The sequence below is a fragment of the Melopsittacus undulatus genome, chromosome 6, assembly GCF_012275295.1.
Source record: "Melopsittacus undulatus isolate bMelUnd1 chromosome 6, bMelUnd1.mat.Z, whole genome shotgun sequence".
NCBI classification, from domain to species: Eukaryota; Metazoa; Chordata; class Aves; order Psittaciformes; family Psittaculidae; genus Melopsittacus; species Melopsittacus undulatus.
The window spans coordinates 72,297,963-72,316,891 of NC_047532.1; the positions used below are offsets into that span (position 1 = coordinate 72,297,963).

Genomic DNA, 18,929 nt, shown 5'->3' on the forward strand with positions numbered 1-18,929 from the left:
TGCTCTCTGAAACATTTGGAAATTTTCAGGCTGGAAGTAAAACTGGAGGGAAGGATTTACCCTGCAGTGATGCTACAGGGAGAGTAATTTTGAAGTATTTCTATTTAATCTTGCTCTCCAACACATCAGACTTCTCACGTTTTAAAAAATAATTCTGTCTTGTCATTCTAATAATGCCTGTTCTTAGAAATCTAGATTCTGTGGATGTGCTTGTCAGAAGGAAAAGCTTCTACCTAACTACAGTTGTTAATTCAGGGTCCCTGCAGGTAAGATTAAAAAGAACTAACTACTCTTAAACCTTGTTTATCTCTGGTTTTGGTTGGTCGAGTTTAGCTTTACACAGGTCAGGGGGTGCTGGTGCTGCAAGTGGGTAAGTTGAAACACATGTGGAACAGTCCTGTTCACTCACTTGAGTGCTCACTCCCATATGTGCTCCACTGAGGTCTGCTGGAACATGCTCAAAAGTAAAGTGTGTGTCATGTTCTTCAAGTGCTTTTCTTCTGGAAGAGTAGATCTGAGGAGCACAAGAATTTATGGGTAACTCTTGACTTTTGCTATTGACTGGATTTAATCTGCATTAATGCTTTCCAGAGTAGGTATGTATTTTCCTTTATGTTGTTTGTCACTCTGAGGCTGACTTTGAAAATGTGTCATGCCATGTCAAGGTTGCAGGTGTTATCACTGAAATGTTTACCTGTTCATTGAGCTGATTATCAAAACATTTGTATTTGTGGCCCCAGTTAATTGTAGGCCACACCTTTTGCTTACTTGAAGCTCTGTAAAAAATAATTTATTTTTCTGGGGTAGGATGATGTACAGAAGGAGGAACTTTATCTGTATTCCTCCATACCCTTTATAAGTATCAGGAAGAAGTGCTAGGCTGATCCAGGGTCAGGTGCTGTAGCTGTGTAAGCGCACAATGTAAAGCCTGTGACTGCAGCTATAGGTGGAGCTGGTGTCAGACATGGAAACATGATTCAGGTCTGCAAGGAGAGTCACAGGGCTCTGGATCAGGGAAGGCACACAGAGCAGCCATTTGGCCAGTGTCAGCCTCCTCACATCAGCTTGCCATGGGACAAGGACTGCAATCCATTCCCGCAACAAAGCAAAATCACTAAAGAAGCTTCTCTCACAGATGTGCCTTCATGAAAAAGCCCCTCCCATAACTTCTAAGGTGGGAGTGGGGCATCTGGCTCAAGACTTTAACTTAGTTAATCTTCTAACTTTAAAAAGGGAGGAAAAAGAACAGGTCAAAGTATTTTAATTTTCTCTTTCAGAGGCCCAGTTTTAGGAACCACCCCTTGGTTATATGAAGCCTCACCTTCATTGCCTGTACTTTGCCCTGTCTCTCCTATGGATATCTGTTACACAGATGCTATATTTCACATGGCTAGACAAGGTTGTGCTGCCTGATCAGGCTTTTTTGGAAGTCAGTATGATTGAAACATGCTTGTGGAGATCTGTTATGAAAGTACTCACTGAGTGTGATTCTGTGTTAAGCATGCAGGCTGGCTCCTGCCCTGTGCCACCCAGCTGTTGTGACAACCCAGTTGTTCTATAGGGTGGTTGTGTGAAATTAGCTAAAACAAATGCATGAGTAACCACCACCCCGCATCTCCTGTTGAGAAGCTCATGTCTTACCTCCTGGCAATGCTGTTACTGCTAGAAAGAAGTGTGTGTGTGTGTGCAGAGCAAAGCAGACTAAATCGTTATCTTCTACAGTTTCAAACTGGAAAATAGCTGCATGTATAGGGCAAGTGAACTATGTAACATCAAAAAAAAGGAGATCCTAAATCCTACTTGGAATTGCCATTGGCAGCTGTTAACGTGTTTTCAACTCTATTTGTTATTTGTAGTTTAGCAATAATCCACCACGATGTAGTTCTGCTTGTTAGCTTTGGAGGAGTTTGAAAGTGGTTGGGATGCTCCAAGATGCTCCCAGCTTCACAGCCTTCCACACTGCCTTCAAAGTGGGCTGGGGTTTGTCTCTCTTGAAAACAAACAAGAACGGCATTAGATTTACATTCCCAGTTGCTATGTGGATGGAATGGGAAATGAGCCCTTTGCCACCAAGTGGAATCCATAATGTAATTCCAAGTACTGATTAACATCTGTAAACAGCTGTGCCTTTCCACACACTCCGACAGGAGCTTCCAGAACGTTTTAAAGGGTCACTGAGGAATACAACCCCCAGGATGCACCGCACACGAGTGTTTTAACTTGTCTTTCACACAGGCCTCATACTGGATGTTGCTCCTCCTTGATTAAGGATTAAATGCAGTGATTACACTGGCCGGCCTGGGGCACACTGCGCGGAAACGAGCCACCGCTGACTGGGGCGGTGCCGCGCGGCCCCTACCCGCACACCCGCGGGTGCCAGCGTGGCGGGGTTCGTGAGCTTGTTGCTCCCGCGGCCCTTGGCAGGCAGGGCCCGGCGGAGGCCGCTCGACTGAGGCAGGGCCGCTGCTCGTCTCCTTCAGCCTCCATCTAGCGCGGCCGTCGCCATGGAGACGGGCGGGCTCGGGAGGGCGGGGCGCGGGGCTTCCGCCATCTTGCCCGCTGCCTGTCAGCGGGTGGTCGACCTGGGGTGGGCTGTATGGGGTATGGCGCTCGCGTGTTCCCAGTCTCCTCGCCTCGGTGGTAGTAGCACTGGGTGCCAGGTGAGTTGGAGGCGGTGCAAAGCTGGTGCTGGAATTGAACCATGGTGGTTTTGGCTGTCAGGTCACCGTAGGACGAGGCGGCAGAGCTCTGGGCAGGAAGCTCTCCACAGCCACTCGCCGCAGGGCCCTCGGAAGGACCCGCTCCTGGGCATGCAGCTGGCCTGAGGCAGGTTTTTATGAAGTGGAAAGAGGTGGCCCTAAATATTCAAAGCTCGTACAAAAACGCAATTTAAAAGTCAAGTTGCCAACTTACCACAGCAGCAGCAGCAAAAGGATTTTAAAAGGGGTAAAGCCTTAAGTAATAGAACGGCTGGCTATGTAGCATGGGCTTGAAATGTATTCTAAGAAAATTGATTAAATCATTAAACGAGGGGCTGACATGCTGCAAGGGGATGGTTAACATACCATCCTCTCCGGGTATTTCCAGATGAGGTGACCTACCTCAGAGCTGGAGTTCCCTAATGGCTGTTCTGCACCGTCATTGTGCCAGGCAGGAGGGGAGGGGCACCATTCTGTCACCCTCTTTTCCAGCCACTGCTGCACCAAGCCGTTTTGGTGTCTGCCTTCATGTGTGTTTCCTCTCTGCACAGAGCCCATCTGTGTGTCTGCCTGCCCCCAGCCAGCTGATCATCCTTTATCATGTGGAAAACAGGAGAAGTGCCCTTTCGCCCTTTATTTAATGCAGGAATAGGTTACGGGATTTCGTTCGTCTCTTGAGAAGGAAACTGCACGCCCAAAGCAGCTGTTGGGCTTACCTCCCTTCTCTGCATGTGTGGCCCCAGTTGCATGCTGGTGGGGGAAAGGGAGACATGGTAAGACTTTGCTTTGCTCTGCTCTGTGCTGTCCTGACCGTGATGGAGTTGGTTCCACAGCTGAGGGTGAGTGGCTGGTTCACGGTGACTCTTAGCCTGGGAAAGGCTTGGTTGCGGCTGTAGGGGAGCTGTAACCAGCCCCTTCGCTTCTATCTACAGGAGAGCTATGTCATCACCTCGACTGGTATCTGGCTTCGCATTCCCTTTCAGAGTTCATAAGACATTAACTTTAAAAAGGGACCTCCCCCCCTTCTGTATTTATGTCAGTGATTTGGGGTTTTAAACCATGCATGAAAAATGACTGTAGGAATTGAATACTCCCGTGTATGAATAATGACTACATAGGAGCACAGATTACAGCAGTTTTGCAGTGAGACTGCAGCAGTTTACATGCTCTCTTTGGGAACGTTATGAAATGTTTTTAAATGCTGGTGCATGTAAATGCACTGGTTTCAGTCAATCTTTTTTTGTCCCATTTGGATTTGTTCAACTTAACAGCATGTCTCATATTTGCTCTTGGATATGCCCAGCAAATTAAGGAAATTAAAAAATGCATGCAAAAATATGGTTCTGTGCACATGTATCAGGGTTGTTATTTATTAAGACTCCAATTTCTATATGATAGCCTTTTTTTTTAACTCTGTCTGAATGGATAGGTTATGCCAAATACATGTAGTTTAACAGCTTTGAAATCTGGTTTTGCTTTTGTTATGCATAAAGACATGGGTTATGTTTCAGGTTTTAATTGAACTCTACATGGACTTTAAAGATTCTATTGTCCTTTTCATTTAAATAGTTTTGTTAGATCTTTAACAAGACCTCAGTGGGGTTATAAATCTAAGCAATTGTCCTTATTAGGAGTAGATTATCCTCAAGAGATGGAAAGTCACAGAAGTAACTAAAACCATTTGTAGAGACTGAACTAAGGCTTTTTCTTCCTAAACATTAAACAGACTTGCAAATGACTTGCTTGGGTGCTCAAATTAAATTAAATGATACTTTGTTTATTTTTCACAGTTTCAGTGTAGGCTATTTGCATTTACTTAAACTTTTGAGTTTCACTGAGCAAAATTCACTCCTGGGTACAGATCCTTACTTTCAGTATGCAGGCTGCATATGAGATACGGTATATCCTGCAATTTCTTTTGTTAGTAACCTTTGCAACACTTGCTGTTTACAGAGCTCACTGACTTAGTGTATTCTTAATTCATTGTATTTGCCACAGTAGGTGAGTTGTGGCTGAAGAATTAGTCCCGCACCCCAGCCAGGTAGATCTGCAGGTTATGTAGCAGTGTGCAACTTGTCCAAAGATCTCCTCACGTGCTGGACTAAAACCACAAGTTCTTAAGTCAGAGAAAACTTGCCACAAAACCAACAGTCCTGCCTATGTTTAGCTTCCACATGTTTACAGTTGCTAAGAGGTGAGAGGGAATTTGACTCTAATGGTTCTTAGTTTCAGCTGTTTGCCTCATTTGAGGGTATTCTCTATTCTGCAGGTGCTCAGGCCTTGCTTTGTTCCTGGTTGTAATCACAGGTTGGCTTCTGATGGGACATGGCCTCCTTTACACACATAATAAGATTATGAATTTCTGCTTTATGGTTCACTCCCACCTTTGTTAAAACACATTGCAGTGCAGTATTTTTAAGCATCCAGTTATTTAGAACTCCATTTTGGGGTGCCAGGTTTGAGACACTCATTCCTAGGACTTGGTTGTACCCAGAAACCAAGGGACAAAGGCAAAGGTGTTGCTCAGGGACAGCCTCACAGTAAGACGCCTTGTGAGACAATCAGGTTTTTTTCCCTGGCTTCAGTTCCTGTCTGACTGAGCTGCTGCCCTCTGCAGAGCACGCTGCAGGAAGCTGGACTCTAGGGACACAGCTGCACGTGACCCAGCACGTCCGCCTCCACCGGGAAGGAGCCCACAGCCCTGCTGAGCAGATGAAGACAAATCCTTCTTGGTTGCTGCAGCTGCATCAGCTCTCAGCCACCAGGTATTTAATGTCTCAAAGCTCTTCTATCCGTGGGCTTCTCTGTTCCTGTCCTGCAGGCTAGTGTCTCTGTAAAGCCCAGTACTGTCAGCTTCCAATCTGCTTCTGCTTCCCACATGGTACTCTGCTGTATTTCTGTTAATAGTGATCTCACCTCCACCCTTACTGTCTTCTAAGTGACACTGTAATGATACTTTGGGGTAGAACAAGTTAAAGTAGAGGAGCTTAGCTCATAAGTACTAATTTATAGTTATACATCTGCTGCATATTTGAGGTAAAATGGCAGGGTTTGAGCCTTCATTTTCTTCTTATCACTCAAATGGCAAAGATTTTGGTATGACAAGTCATAGAGGGAGGTGTAAAATCTGATGAGCTAACATAGTTCTTCAGTGTTATGGTTTCTCTGTGCCCTTATGTGAAACTTAGAAAAAATAGAAGGTGCTGACAGCAGTTAAGTCACCTGGTTGCTGCTCTGCTTTTGGTGTAAAGCTGGGGGAGGGCAGGGGGAGGGAATGCATACCCTGGCTTTTAGGCTCAGATTGCAACTCTTCCTTCCTCCCAGTGTAGTGCGCATTCATAGAGTGGCAAACCTGGGCAGAGTCCAGCTACTGATTTGCACAAGATTATGAGGATGCTAAGAGTGCTTAGCCTTTGAGGTGGATTCTGGGGTAATTAAGAGATTCTCTATCCTCTATTGTGTGGCAGTTGGACCTGATCTAAGTAATGCTGTCTCTCAGACAAAAGCCATGGAGCATAATTTTGCTCCAGATTCTCAATGGGATGTGAGATTTTCCCTTTGTTTTATTGAGCAGCAGGGCCAGGAGCTAACCTGTTCTTGGCTCTGCAGGGTGAGATTGACAGGGCCCACTCTGCCAAGGGATATGTCTCAACTCGTCCCTCTACCTGTGTTTCTGGGGATGCATGCTGTAATCATAGGCAAGTGCTGGGGCTCTGTGCCTGCAATATGGAGGTTATGATGTGTGCACAGGAAATGTAGGGCTGGCCAAATGTATTTCCATTGCTTGCTGATGTGCATGACCTGACAATTAAAAGATTCCCTCCTGCCTTGCACTCTGAAGGAATGTGTGTTGCTTTCCAATACCAAGTAAATAGCGCTGCATAAAACATGACTACGTGCTATTTGCACACTGACCATGAGGTGAGTCAGCAGCGTTCTCCCCTGCTTGCAGCAGGCTCCCTGGAGGGGGAGCAGGCTGCTCAGAAGGTCAGGGGGGTACCTGTGCGTCATAGGCGTGAAAAGCTGCCCTCTTTCTGCCCGGAGGCACAAACCTGCTTCCACTCAGTGAAGCAGAGTGGAAAGCCTGAAGTCCTACAGTGGCAGGTATCCCCGAGTATCTGCGAGATGAAGGGGGTGTATGGGTATAAGAAATCCAGTTTGTTTCTTGTAGGTGAGGTTTGGGTGGGAAAGTAATGGGAATGCTAAGTGATTGCTGGTAACACTTAGTAAGATAACAGCAAATCTCCTTTATATTAATGTTCAACTTTTGAGACTAGTTTGAATCTTGCTTTATTAAAGAAGATAGGAAGCCTAGAAGTAGCTCTTTCATCTTCAACTGGAAAATACAGTTTTGAAATCCATTATCTTAGGAATGCAGTAGTCAAACAGAGTAATAACTGATGTTAAACCTGCTTTGAATGTTATTTAAAATACTCCTCAGATGGAAACACAAGTTGATAGGATGGTGTCAGGTTTGCTTGGAATATGTTTTGCTTATGCAGTTGCCCACGTAAGGAAGAAAGGTTGATCAGCATGTATTTTCTGACTGTGTGATTGGGAACTATCAAAAGCTAAAAAAATCATTATGTGATTCAGAAATACTTCCATTTGCTATTTGTCCCAACAGAAAGCTGTTGGAACTGAATCAGGGTTATTTTATAAGCACAGCTCTGCCCGTGAGGCCTTCACCACAGTGGGTAACCAACATTCTGCATCTTCAACATTAGAAATGACCTGTTACTCAGTCTGTCCCCCACTACTTCTGGATTGTTCCCCTTGGCACATTTTTGATCTCCCCTGGTCAGTCCACACCTGATGCCATTGTATACATGTGTTCTGTTGCTCCCCACACTGTAATGCTCTTCTGCTTTTCCCAAATGTTGTCACGTTTCCTTTCTTCCTGTGTTTTTCATCTCTCTTTGTCCATTTGTATAACACAACTGCTTTCTGTTGTTTTCAGCTTCTAATTTAATACCGCTGGTGAATTTATCAGTCTCTGCAGATCATTAAAAAGAGGCTATGTGGGACTGCATGTGAAAGAAAACACTGCATTCCCAAGATAGGTCACAGGCTGGTGTATAGCAATGATCATTGTTTTGGAACATTTACCTTTGTTTAGTTCTTTAACAGATGCAAAATGATCTCTGGATCTCTTGTTTGCTGCTTCAGTGTGAAACTACCAGGAACAAATTCAAAACTCGTGGGACTTGAAAAGACCTATGCAGCCCTAGGGAAAAGGCAGTTTGCCATATAAGCAAAACAGAAACTCAAATGAGCGAAATCCAAGCCCAGCCACAAAACCAGTCTGCCCCCAGCATGTGAGCAGGTGAGGGAAGGCCTTTCCTCCTGGCTCTCAGTCTGCTTCAACCCACCACTGTGCTATGTGGCTGGAGAGGTGGCAGAAGGGGATATGTGTGAGTCCCATCTCACAAGTGAAAGGCAGAACTGGCACACCTGTGGTGTACGGTGAGCGGAGTTCTACTCTTGTTGCTGTTTTGGTGCTGCTCCTGTGAAAAGGCAGGAGCCATGTGATTGTTTTAATCCAGCAAAAATCTGTGCCCAGTGCTGCCAAGAGGAGCATTTGTGTGCTATGATGGGTGGCAGAGTTGGATGAGGGAACAAATCCAACTGCAAGCAACTGTGTTGCTTCATTGGGTGTGTGAATGGTGATATTGACACAAAGGAGGGAGTTGTTAGGGTGTTAAGGGAAGATGGGCTCATGCAGACTGAGCAGTGTCACCATAGTGCAGAGGGAGGTTCTTGGTGCATCTCTTCTGAGTGCCTGGTCCTAGGCTGTGGGTGGTACTGTGCCCAAGAGGGCTGCACAGGTCAGGTAATGCCAAAGTGTTAAAGCTGGACTAACAGACCCATCCCTTCATTTGTGCTCCGTGCTGGAGTTTTTCACTGGGAAAGCTCTCATTGTCATCCCAGTGGAAGGTGTCCAGGGAAGGTGGACTCGTAGTTGTGCCTCTGACAGGGTTAAAGCATGGCCTTGGGTACTTGCAGAATTTCTGCAAGCACTCTTGCAGGCGGCATCTCCTGGCACAGACTCCCTGCACCCTTGGTCCTCCTTGGCTGCCTCCACAGCATTGCCAGGATGGTTGTTTTAACTCTTTGTTACCCAGAATTAAGACAGCGTCTAAGCAACACAACAGTAAATAAGCCACTGGCTCCTTTGTACAGAGTCGCATCTTTCATGTTGCCCCTGCTATTAGTGTTAATAATGTTATGTGCAACTTCCCAAGCACAGACTGGCCACTGGGGAGTGTAAAGTGTGCCTCAGGAGGCGGGTTAGCAGCAGTGGGTGTTTGAGGCTTCATGAACTAACTCTGTATAGAAGATGTTCAGCCTTGGCCAACAGTAAAGTGAAACAAATACCTCAGTCCTGATTACGTTTTCTAAGGGGGATGAGGCGGAAGGAAATTGAATTAAAAATTAACTTTGAAATGAGCCCTACAGCTTTTCCCCAACTACTTACTGAACTTTAAAACATCTGATAGTAACAAAAGAACCTATTTAAAATAATGGTGAACTGCCATCTGCTGGTAAAAATGTAATGCACATAATGAACAAGCAGACTTTCAAAGTGATAATTCTTTTATATTTGATGTGTTACAGTCAAATATATACATGACAGGGAAGCTGCATATATTTATTTTACTGTTTATCATCTCTATTTGCATTTTCATATAGAATATGCTAAACAGATGCTTATGACATAACTAACTTTAACGACAAGCGCAGAAAACCAAAGACAATAAGAATAAAGAATGAGGACTAATAAAAGCAGATGAGTGATCAGGATGGTGACAGCCTCCAAATGTGTCCTATTTACATTGCTAATAATGAATCACAAGCACTTCCTTTTTTGATTCTCCCCCTACCACCAAACCCTCCCATATGACCAGAATTGTAGCACTAAGAATCATTTCCTGGCTGCTTCAGCTTGATTTTTGTGTGTGTGTGGTTTCTTAGTCAAGCTTGTAAATAGGAACTAGGTCTTTAATTGTTCTTGATTTAAGTAGGTCATCTTCACCAATACACAAATCTCTAGTCGTCTTGTAAGCCAGGTCAGCTATTGAAAGGATATGGAAAATACTTATTACATAAACATGACCAGAGAAAATAATTTAACAAAGGACCACTCCCAAATTATATGGTGTTACCAACCAGTTGCCATAAATCATAACTATGAGTGCACTACAGGGGAGAGACTATCAGATGTCATGTTTGTATAGTGCTTACCAAGTAGGTGTGCTGAGCATGACTGGGTCCCTAAGGTGCTGCTGCACTATAAATAGCTGTATTAGTGTGAATTACCTCCAGTGCAAACATCAGGCCACTCGCCTTCTTCATATGCATGCAATTTTCTTTTATGATTGTGGTTATTCTGAACAGAAACCATTGTTTTAGCAAACTGATCTTGTCATAGGAAATGTTTAAAACAGGCAAAGAAAAAATAGGTCAGTTCTTCCTTTGAAATCAGAGAGAAGTGTGTATTTGTAATGTTTCCCAGGTTTATTTCCTTGGAGCAGGTTTGGCAGGTATGAGAGGAAGTTAAAGATTTATTTTTGGTGCGATGTACCAGATGTCATACCTGCTCTTCTGAGACAGTTGCTTTTATCTCCAGCAGTACCTGCTCTAGTAGTAATGAAAAAAGTGACTTGAATCCCATTTAATGCATGTAGTGTGCACTGTTTGCATGCCACTAAAGGAAAAGGAAGGCTTGTTCAAGAGACTCCAAGCAGAGTCTTTATATGTCGTCATAAAGCGAACATGTTTGCATCCCTCTCTGCAGTTTTGTTTTTTTTTCCTATTTGAAGAAGTAATGAGTTAATGTGCCCAAACCCAGGGTTTGTGACCCCAGCAGAGGCTGGTGGTTTACAACGATGTCCAGTTTGGAATACCATTGTGTTTATGAGGTCTCCTTATGTGGCTCATTTTGTAGCATCCAGGCGATTCTTTGTAAAGGACTGTTTCTGGGGAGTGTGTGGTGCTGTGCGTGCTCCATTCATTCACACTGGTCTTAATCAAAAGATGCTCAGCATCTTGCCTGATGAGACCCTCCTTGGTGGCAGAGGAATATTAATAATACAGGGGCAAATCCTCAGTTCAGGAAACCACCACAACTTTTTTTGACTTTTAATCTGTGAAGGATCTAGCCTGTGGTACATATTCACAGAGGCACATACACCCTGCTCTGGGCTCAGTTTACTGAAATGCTCCAATAGCAACACGACATGATCAAAGGGAAAGAGAGTCAGGGGAACAGCGGTGCCCATGGATACCTGTTAGCAAGCAGGAGCTGAAGCACACAGTTGCCATCGAAGATACTACTGTCCTCTGGGTTGCTCTGCAGCACTTCAGTCTCCTTGCTGGCAGGACTTTGCCTTCCAGCTGAAGCATGTCTGATGGTTGAAATAACAGTCCCAGTTTATTCCAGGTATGTCACTGACCTCTATGACCTGTAGGAAGGATAAGGTAAAGGTAATCAAAGCAGTGCACTCCTGAAGCTTCTAAGGGCCGTAAAAATGGGAACATGGGAAGCAAGCTATTAGATATGTGAAGGGAAGAAATGAGGATGGGGGTTCACTGTTCCCTGCTAATAGACTAAATCAGGAGTTCAGTGAGACTGAGATTTGACCTAACAAGAGAAAGCAGATGAGTAAGAAGCGATCAAAAGGTAGAGCTGGTATTTCCTTCATGTTATACTAGAATCACTCTGTTCAAAAAGTCTCTTGAATCATAGAGAGCTAGAGTGGGCAGGGGTGAAGAGGTGGGTTGCAGGGAAGGACGGGTATTGCCATTACATAAATTGGAACAGTTCAGGTCTGTTTATGTGTTTAATGCCATATCCCGGTTGTAGTTTTTTTTGAGCTTACTTTGCTGTGGGATGGGGGAAATCATGCTGACACTACAACTGGTTGTTTGGCTGTTCCCTTCCTCTGTGTTTCCAGAAAATTACGCACTGTGGCCTGCCAGTGTTCTTTTCAAGGTTTGGCAAGGCCTTGTCCTGGGTTCAGCTATAACAGTGGTATGGAATACCCCTTTGGCTAGTTTGGGTCAGGTGTCCTGTCTCTGATTCCTCCTGGCTTCTTGTGCCTTTCCGTACTTGCAGAGCATTGAGACCGAAAAGTACTTGATCAGGATAATCACTACTGAGCGGCAACTAAAAGATCAGTGTATTATCAGCATTGTTCTTGGGCTAAATCCAAAACACAGCACTCCACCAGCTACTAAGGAGAAAAATAGCTGTTACAGCTGAACCCAGGACAGCTTTTGATGGATTTGTGATCCTTTTGGCCACACTTAATCCTGTTTCTTTTTCATACTATCCCTCCTGTACTAAAATCGAGTGGTCAGGCTGTGTAACAAGAAAGCTGCCAGTGGTTTACCAAGGAGCAGGAATACCATTAGTGGCCAGCCTCTAGCAAAGTGTAGTTCTCAAGGTGAATTGAGATCCTTGTCTTTGGAAGGATTGCTGCATGGCAGACTCAGAAGTAATACCTAGCAGTTAAGTGCTGTTCAGAAAGCAGTGAAACATTCACTTTAAAAATCAAGAAGCATGAAATAGATAGTATTTCACTGGCCCAGAGAAGGGGGGGATGCTGGGAGCATCATGTAATGGCTGCACAGTTGTTCTTTTCTGTGAATATAGTGACATTTAGACACCTCTGGTATTCGTTTGAAATAAAAAAAAGACTCATATTCTACATGCTTGTCAAAGCCAGGCGTAGCAATCAGCTAATATGCTTATCGGTCAGGCAGTGTATATTCTGCTTTCAAATTGTCTGGTGATTGGGCTTGGGCCCATGAAGAAGCCAGGTGATTAATCTGCAGGAGGTTATTTTTTTCTGAACCATTAATGTCTTCTGTTTCTGAACAACAACCCATGGCTCATTAAGCAGGAAAAATTTGAATGCAAGTGTGAAGGCAGCACACAAAGATTCTCCACACATCTCTTGTTTGAGCCTTGGAGATCAGAAAACTGAGGTAGTGGAGAAAGTTTGTTGTTTGCTGGGGCTGAAGCAGTACTTTCTGAAAAGCAATGCTACTGTTAGGAAAATAATTATGTATTTAAACGGGGATAAAATCTAAAGCCAAAAGGCTGTTATGAGGTGGTAGTGGGCACTTGGTACTAGTCCAGAAATCCACAGCTGCCAGTTCAGCTGACCTGCTGTGAGAACCATGCTCTTTTTAAGTCTGTTGCTCCATTTCTTTGGTGATTACATCTCCCTCGTGATGTGTTCTTTCCACCTGTGCTGTTGTGTACTCTGGTGTCAAATGCTAAGAAAGCAAGTGGGGCTGCTGAGTCCAACAGCCTCAACAGGACTGCAATGGGAAATAAATACTCTGACAGACTGTAATATTAGATTAATCTTAAGGGGACCATCTTCACATTATTAGCCAGTGTTTATAGTCTGTGTTGTACCTGTTTGTAACATTAATTTGTCATCAACTGAAATACTCAAAACCATGTTGATTTAGGAAAAAGATTTTTCTGACATCTGGTGTTCTGTAAGTGTTAATTAATCTATTGAACTTAACTAGTACCCTAGTACCTTTCTTGAGAAATGGGGGAGTATTTCAACGTTGTTTTTACAGATGGGAAAACTTAAGGCTCAGATGTATAGATTTAGATTTGCATATTCTAGTGTCTACTGATAGGCATTTGGCCCTGCTTATTCTCACTCAAGTCTTTTCCTCATCTGCATTCCTGGTCATGGAGCAGCTGTGTTCTATGCAGCTCCTGGTTACCTCTCTGCATCCTGTGAGCAAGTCCATGCTGGAAGGTAGAGTAGCTTTGAAGACAGGTTATTGTGGAAAAGGGTGAGGAAGATGAGTGAACAAGTGTCTTGCTTGAGGCTGTAAGAAGGGTATGCTGAGCTCCCATGTTGAACCTGGGAACCAGAAACACAGAGTGGCTGAATGGGAAGGAGCAGCCTGAGGCTCTCTGCTTCCACTCACACACGTTCAGATCAGAGAAGCAAAGACAATAAACCAATACTGGGAAGACAAACTGGAATTGCAAAACCATGGGCTCAGTCTAAAATATATTGGCTCAAAGGAACAGGAGACTATTGTAAACTGTTGTAATTATCATGGACAACAAGGTCATTGGAAACAGGAGTGCCCAGTATGACAAAACAAAACAAGCCTCCCAAAAAAAACAGTCCTATGTTGCAATCTTTCCCTGAAATATGAACTGCCCTAAATGTAACTATTATATTATTAGATATTTACCCATCATCTGGACTTCCAGATTAAGTTTAAATAAATTTAAATAAATATTTAATATTTAAATAATTAATATTAAATTAAATATTTAAATAAATTAAGTTTAAATATCTCCAGTGTGGCTGTGGAGATGCAGTGACAATAGGGAAGGAGTGAGGATGCTTGTAAGAAGAGTTTCAAGGGTTTCTGGGCATTACTCTCTGCTGAACCTCTACTGGTTTTTTTCTTTTTTTCTCTCCTTGTAATGCTTTAAAGTTCTACTATAAACAATTAGAGGAAACTTTGCAATAATATTGCCTGTGGAGACTAGGAAAGTAAGAATACATTCTACATCACCACTTCCCTTTGTTTGTCTTTTTTATCATGTTTATCTTTGATCAGCTGCAGATGAAATAACCAGCTAACAGATTTCTCATGCAGGGCTGCCACTCATGCTGATGAAACTCAGTGACATGGGAGTATGCTCCATAGCATTCTAGCAGTATCCATTTCTTATTCCAATACACTGACAGGTCACTCAGGGAGACTAAGAACTCTATTATGAAGTGGCAAAGAAACTGCAATTTCAATTTTGTTTTGATTTGAAATTTTCCAGCTACCTATCAAGGCCAAATCCTTGAACTATTTGCTTAGAGTAACTGAAATACCCATATTTGAAATAGTGGATATGCAAGATTTAGCCATTAAAGAGTTGGGGTAAAATTAAAATCCCCTTCAATAATAACTAAAGTCAGAGAAAATCTTTCAAGAAAATTAACACTTGATCAAAAAGAGAGAAGGGTTATTGTCGAGAGCATAAAGATTAAACAGAAGAGTTGTCTCAGAGAATAACCATCAATGATAAGTAGCAGGCAGTTAATAATATCCCCTCAGTGATCTTCTTTTACTCATGTAGGCTTTTGGACAAATACAATATTACATTTCTTATAGTTAAAGCATGAGAGAGCCTCATGTCTTTCCAGAGTAGCAATAAAACTTCAATAGAATAAGGGCAACTGGAAAGGTGAGGAAGGGGGTGACCCAGAAGCTGAAACAGTCGGAAACCAGTGATGGTTCTGTCTGAATAACTCCTTTTAAACTTCAGATTCTGAGACCTGTTCTCAGTCTCCTTGATGTGCCTCTTTTTCATATCCACAGCACTGTTAGTGCTGAGATTTTATATGGAATTGCCCCCTCATTATATAGCATCTGAAACTGAAAGAGAGACCAAGTAGATTAAGGGTGTGACTCCATGTTGTAATGAAGAACTGGTTTAAATCTTGAACATGCAAATGGTTGAATTGGCAGAATTAAAGGGATGGTAATCTGCAGCCAGGGTGGAAAGGATGAGGGCAGGAGGGTCTGGAGAACCTCTTAAACAAGCTCTGCAGCTGGAGAAACTGTAACATGAAACTGCTCCCTTGATCGCTCATTTTTCTTCTCTTATTCTCTCCTCCTATGTAATTACAATAATAAATCTTTTTGTTCCTTAACCATCTTGTGGCCATTGCAAACATTTAAGAATTAATGAAGTTCTCACACACAATGCACATGTTCTGTGTCCCCTTTTGTCCCTCCATTTATTCATTTATCATGTACACACAAAATTCCCATAAAATATTAATGTGAAATACAGATCTCTCTTTGCATCCTGGGAGCATTTGCATATAGTAATGTTAAGAAGATTATGAATTCTGCATGCACAGCCTGTGGACTGCATACAGGGCCAAATCTCAGCAAGTGTGCTGAAAGCAGTGACAATTTCAGAAACATTATTGTGGTATTACAGGTTCTGAGTGGAAAGTGACAGTTTCCTACAACTGAAGTATTATCCTTAAAACTCAAACAAGAGGATTTGAAGCTTAGTTTTTAATTTTTCCTCCTAAGAATTCCACTACAAAAGGAATTTTACACTGTTTTTCTGCCCAGTGGTTCGTAATAGATTAGTAGAGCCTGGAAACAAAGTGATTTGTTGGTCTGCTTTATTTTTGGATTTTTTTTTTTTTTGACAGTGCTGTAATCCATGGGGAATCGGAACATACCCTTTGCCTTTCCTCCTTATTGGGAACATCAGGAGTAGCTATACTTCTGCCAGTTGGGGCTAGGTTGTCTTGGAATGGGCAGAATATGCTGGTGAGGTTAATTTTCTCAGGAGTAACAAAGAGTGAAAACTGTCTGAGCAGGTGCTTGGTGAGACAGAATTGCCAGGAGGATTCTCCTGTAATAGGGAAGACCTCTGCAGCTCTCTCCGGGCTGCAAGCATCGGCAGGGTAGTGCTGTCCTGTCTTCCACAGAGGTGAACCCTACCAGCACCTTGGAGGCCTGTGGGAGCTGTGGAGGGTGGCTCTGGGGCAGGGAGATGTCTCCTGGCCTTACTCAGGTGGGAGGGAAGAAGAGGAACAATCTTGTCTAAGCCTGATGGTCAGAAAGATTTTTACTGGGAAAGGCCCTGCAACTGAGGTTGGACCTTTACTTCTGCAGGGACAAGGAGAAGGTGAGAGGCAATTGCCAAAGCAGAGCAGGTCCCCCTGCCAGTGCTGCTCCCTGTGGGGGAGCCAAGGCTCTCAGTGCGTCCCAGGTTTGCTGCTTCTGGGTCTCACAATGCTTGCTCTGTTCTGCAGTAATATCAAAGCCCTTCTTTATGTTTCGGGAAACAATGTATTTTCAGTTTGACTTTATTTCTACTCTGATATTTAAATTTAGATGTCTGTACTTTGTGAAAACAGTCAGTGCTTTACTGTCTACAGGAACAATGCCGTTGATCCTTCAGCTCCTAACTGTAAAGCATTGATTTAGCTATACAGCTTTAAAAAATACTATAAATGAAGCATGTGAGACAATCTCCACAGCTGGAGTTAAGCACTTCCACGTGCTTGCTGAATCAGGGAACCAAGTTGTTAGATCTTTCAGGACTGACTGGAGATCCATAAGAAATTGTCTTGACTTAACCAAGCCATCATATTTCTCTTAATCTACATCTACTACATCATCTTTTTTCTTTCACTTCCTTCTTATTCATGCTTAAATGAGAAACATCTGTTTCCATTTTTCACATTGTTCTGTTATGTAACAAAATCAAACATCTTTCTTTTTTTTTTTTCCCAGCACTGCAAAAGAATAAATTAGTGTTAAGTTTTGTGAAGTGCTTTAAAACACTAAAACAAAACATCTGTTTCAGCTGCAGGTCATTAAGATGGAAAATCCCAGTCTGTGTGCAGGGCAAAAATGCAAAAGAAAATTAGCAGCCCAAGCACATTTCTTCACCTGTCTTTTACTGCAACAACCAAAGATGGAGAAAGGACAGTAAATCTTGTCTTCAGGGATGGGGCAATTGAAAGTGTTCAGTGCTGTAATCCACAGCAGCACTGGGTAGTAAGGTATCCTGGTCTGATCTGGAGAATGCCTGAAGGTTACTCCAGTGTCATAGACTTCTAGCTGAGAGTCTCCTTGACCTCCACATCTTCCAGCCAGGCACAACATTGTGCAGGATTGCCTAATCCCCTGTAGATGTTTGTGTTACTGAACTACAGCTGAAAATCCCTCCTCCTACCCCCAATCATTTAAGATTTGGAGATTGTTTCCAGGGCAGGGGGCCAGGGTAAAGCTCAACTGGCAAAGTTGCTTTACAGGTGATCCGAGATGCTCTTTACATTGGGCCAAAGCCCAAATGTAGATGTCTCTGTTCCTTTGTTGATAATGATCTCCTTTGTAAAGCACTTTGAGGTCTAGAGATGAAAAGCCAACAACTGCCTGGGAGCTTGGCTATTAATAAATAAATTAATGAATATTAACAACAGTGAGTACATTCCCTGGATTCTATAGGAAATGCCAGACCTTTCGGACAGGTCCTGGCAGGCAGGTAATAGCTTATTCCTACAAGAGGCTGGGTCCACCCTTGGTTCCCACTGTCTTTAATTAAAAGGTCCAGATCCTTCCTAAGTGTAAAGGAAGTATTCAGCATCTGGCAAGAATGGGTTCCAAAACTGGATGGGGCTTTTCTGGCATCTTTAGAGGAAATACTTGTTTGTTCTCCAATCTCTTAGAGCAGCAGCCAGTGCAGTGTTGAGCAATTATACTGTACTGTGCTCACACCCTCCCTGGGGCAAATGAACAGGATGGTCTGGGGTCTCTAGCAGCCCTACGCACTATTTATTTTGGCTGCCATCTCATTGTAATGCTGAGGTTTCGAGCCAGCAGGCTATATGAATGTTGCTGCACTGAGTCTATTCACCTGAAGCTCTCCCCACCCCCACCTTATGAGCATGATTTCTTTTTATGCACTGCTCTGTCACAGCTTGGCAAGTTTCCCAAGACAATCCATACCAGAGAGTAGAATATGGCTGCTGAACAGCATAGACAGGAGAAATGCCTTATGCAACAGATTCATTTAAATACTATGAAATGTTGAGACAGGCGAGACATAACTGAAAGCAAAAGGCAGCCCTTAATCTCTAACATCAGTTCTTCTGCTTGCCCTCACCATCATCACCATCTAATAGTCACTGACTGTCTCCATTCATATCTCCATCTTTTCCAAGCAACTGCCTGCGGCAGAATGTACAAACAGCTTGGCAAGCGGTTTTAGGGGCAGGGGGTTTATTTGCTTTTTTCCCTTCTAATTCCTTGTGAGCCTCATGAGCATTTCCCCCCTAATATGCCTGTGGCATCATTAGGTATTTAATGAGAGTGACGATGCCTGAATATTACTGTTTTTATAGCTCATTTTGGTTTGACAAGTCTTCAGTTTTGTGGCAGTTTCTAGTGTGCAGACTCCTCCTTCCTGTATCTGATTTTTAGAGATAATTATCACAAGAGGTATTGTCATAAAACCTGAAATAATTAATTGTCAACATTAATTATGTTTAAGTGCAATACGTGTTCAATGCCACAGCAGTTTAATGACATCAGTTAATTATTTTAGGGTATAACTGAAGCACAAGGAATAGTCCAATAATGGCCATGTTTCAGATCACAGTTCAGTGCAGTTCTGCAGGTGAACAATCCTGTTTGGCT

General features: G+C 43.2%; 1 protein-coding gene across 1 annotated transcript in view; it reads left to right on the forward strand.

The window, feature by feature from the left end:
• Positions 1-5,384: 5,384 nt before the first annotated feature.
• ZNF644 (zinc finger protein 644) overlaps positions 5,385-18,929 on the forward strand; it is a 77,418-nt gene continuing 63,873 nt past the window's right edge. Inside the window, exon 1 of the mRNA XM_031053517.2 lies at positions 5,385-5,464. The gene's annotated coding sequence lies outside the window, so the exon portion shown is untranslated. The remainder of the gene's footprint in view (positions 5,465-18,929) is intronic.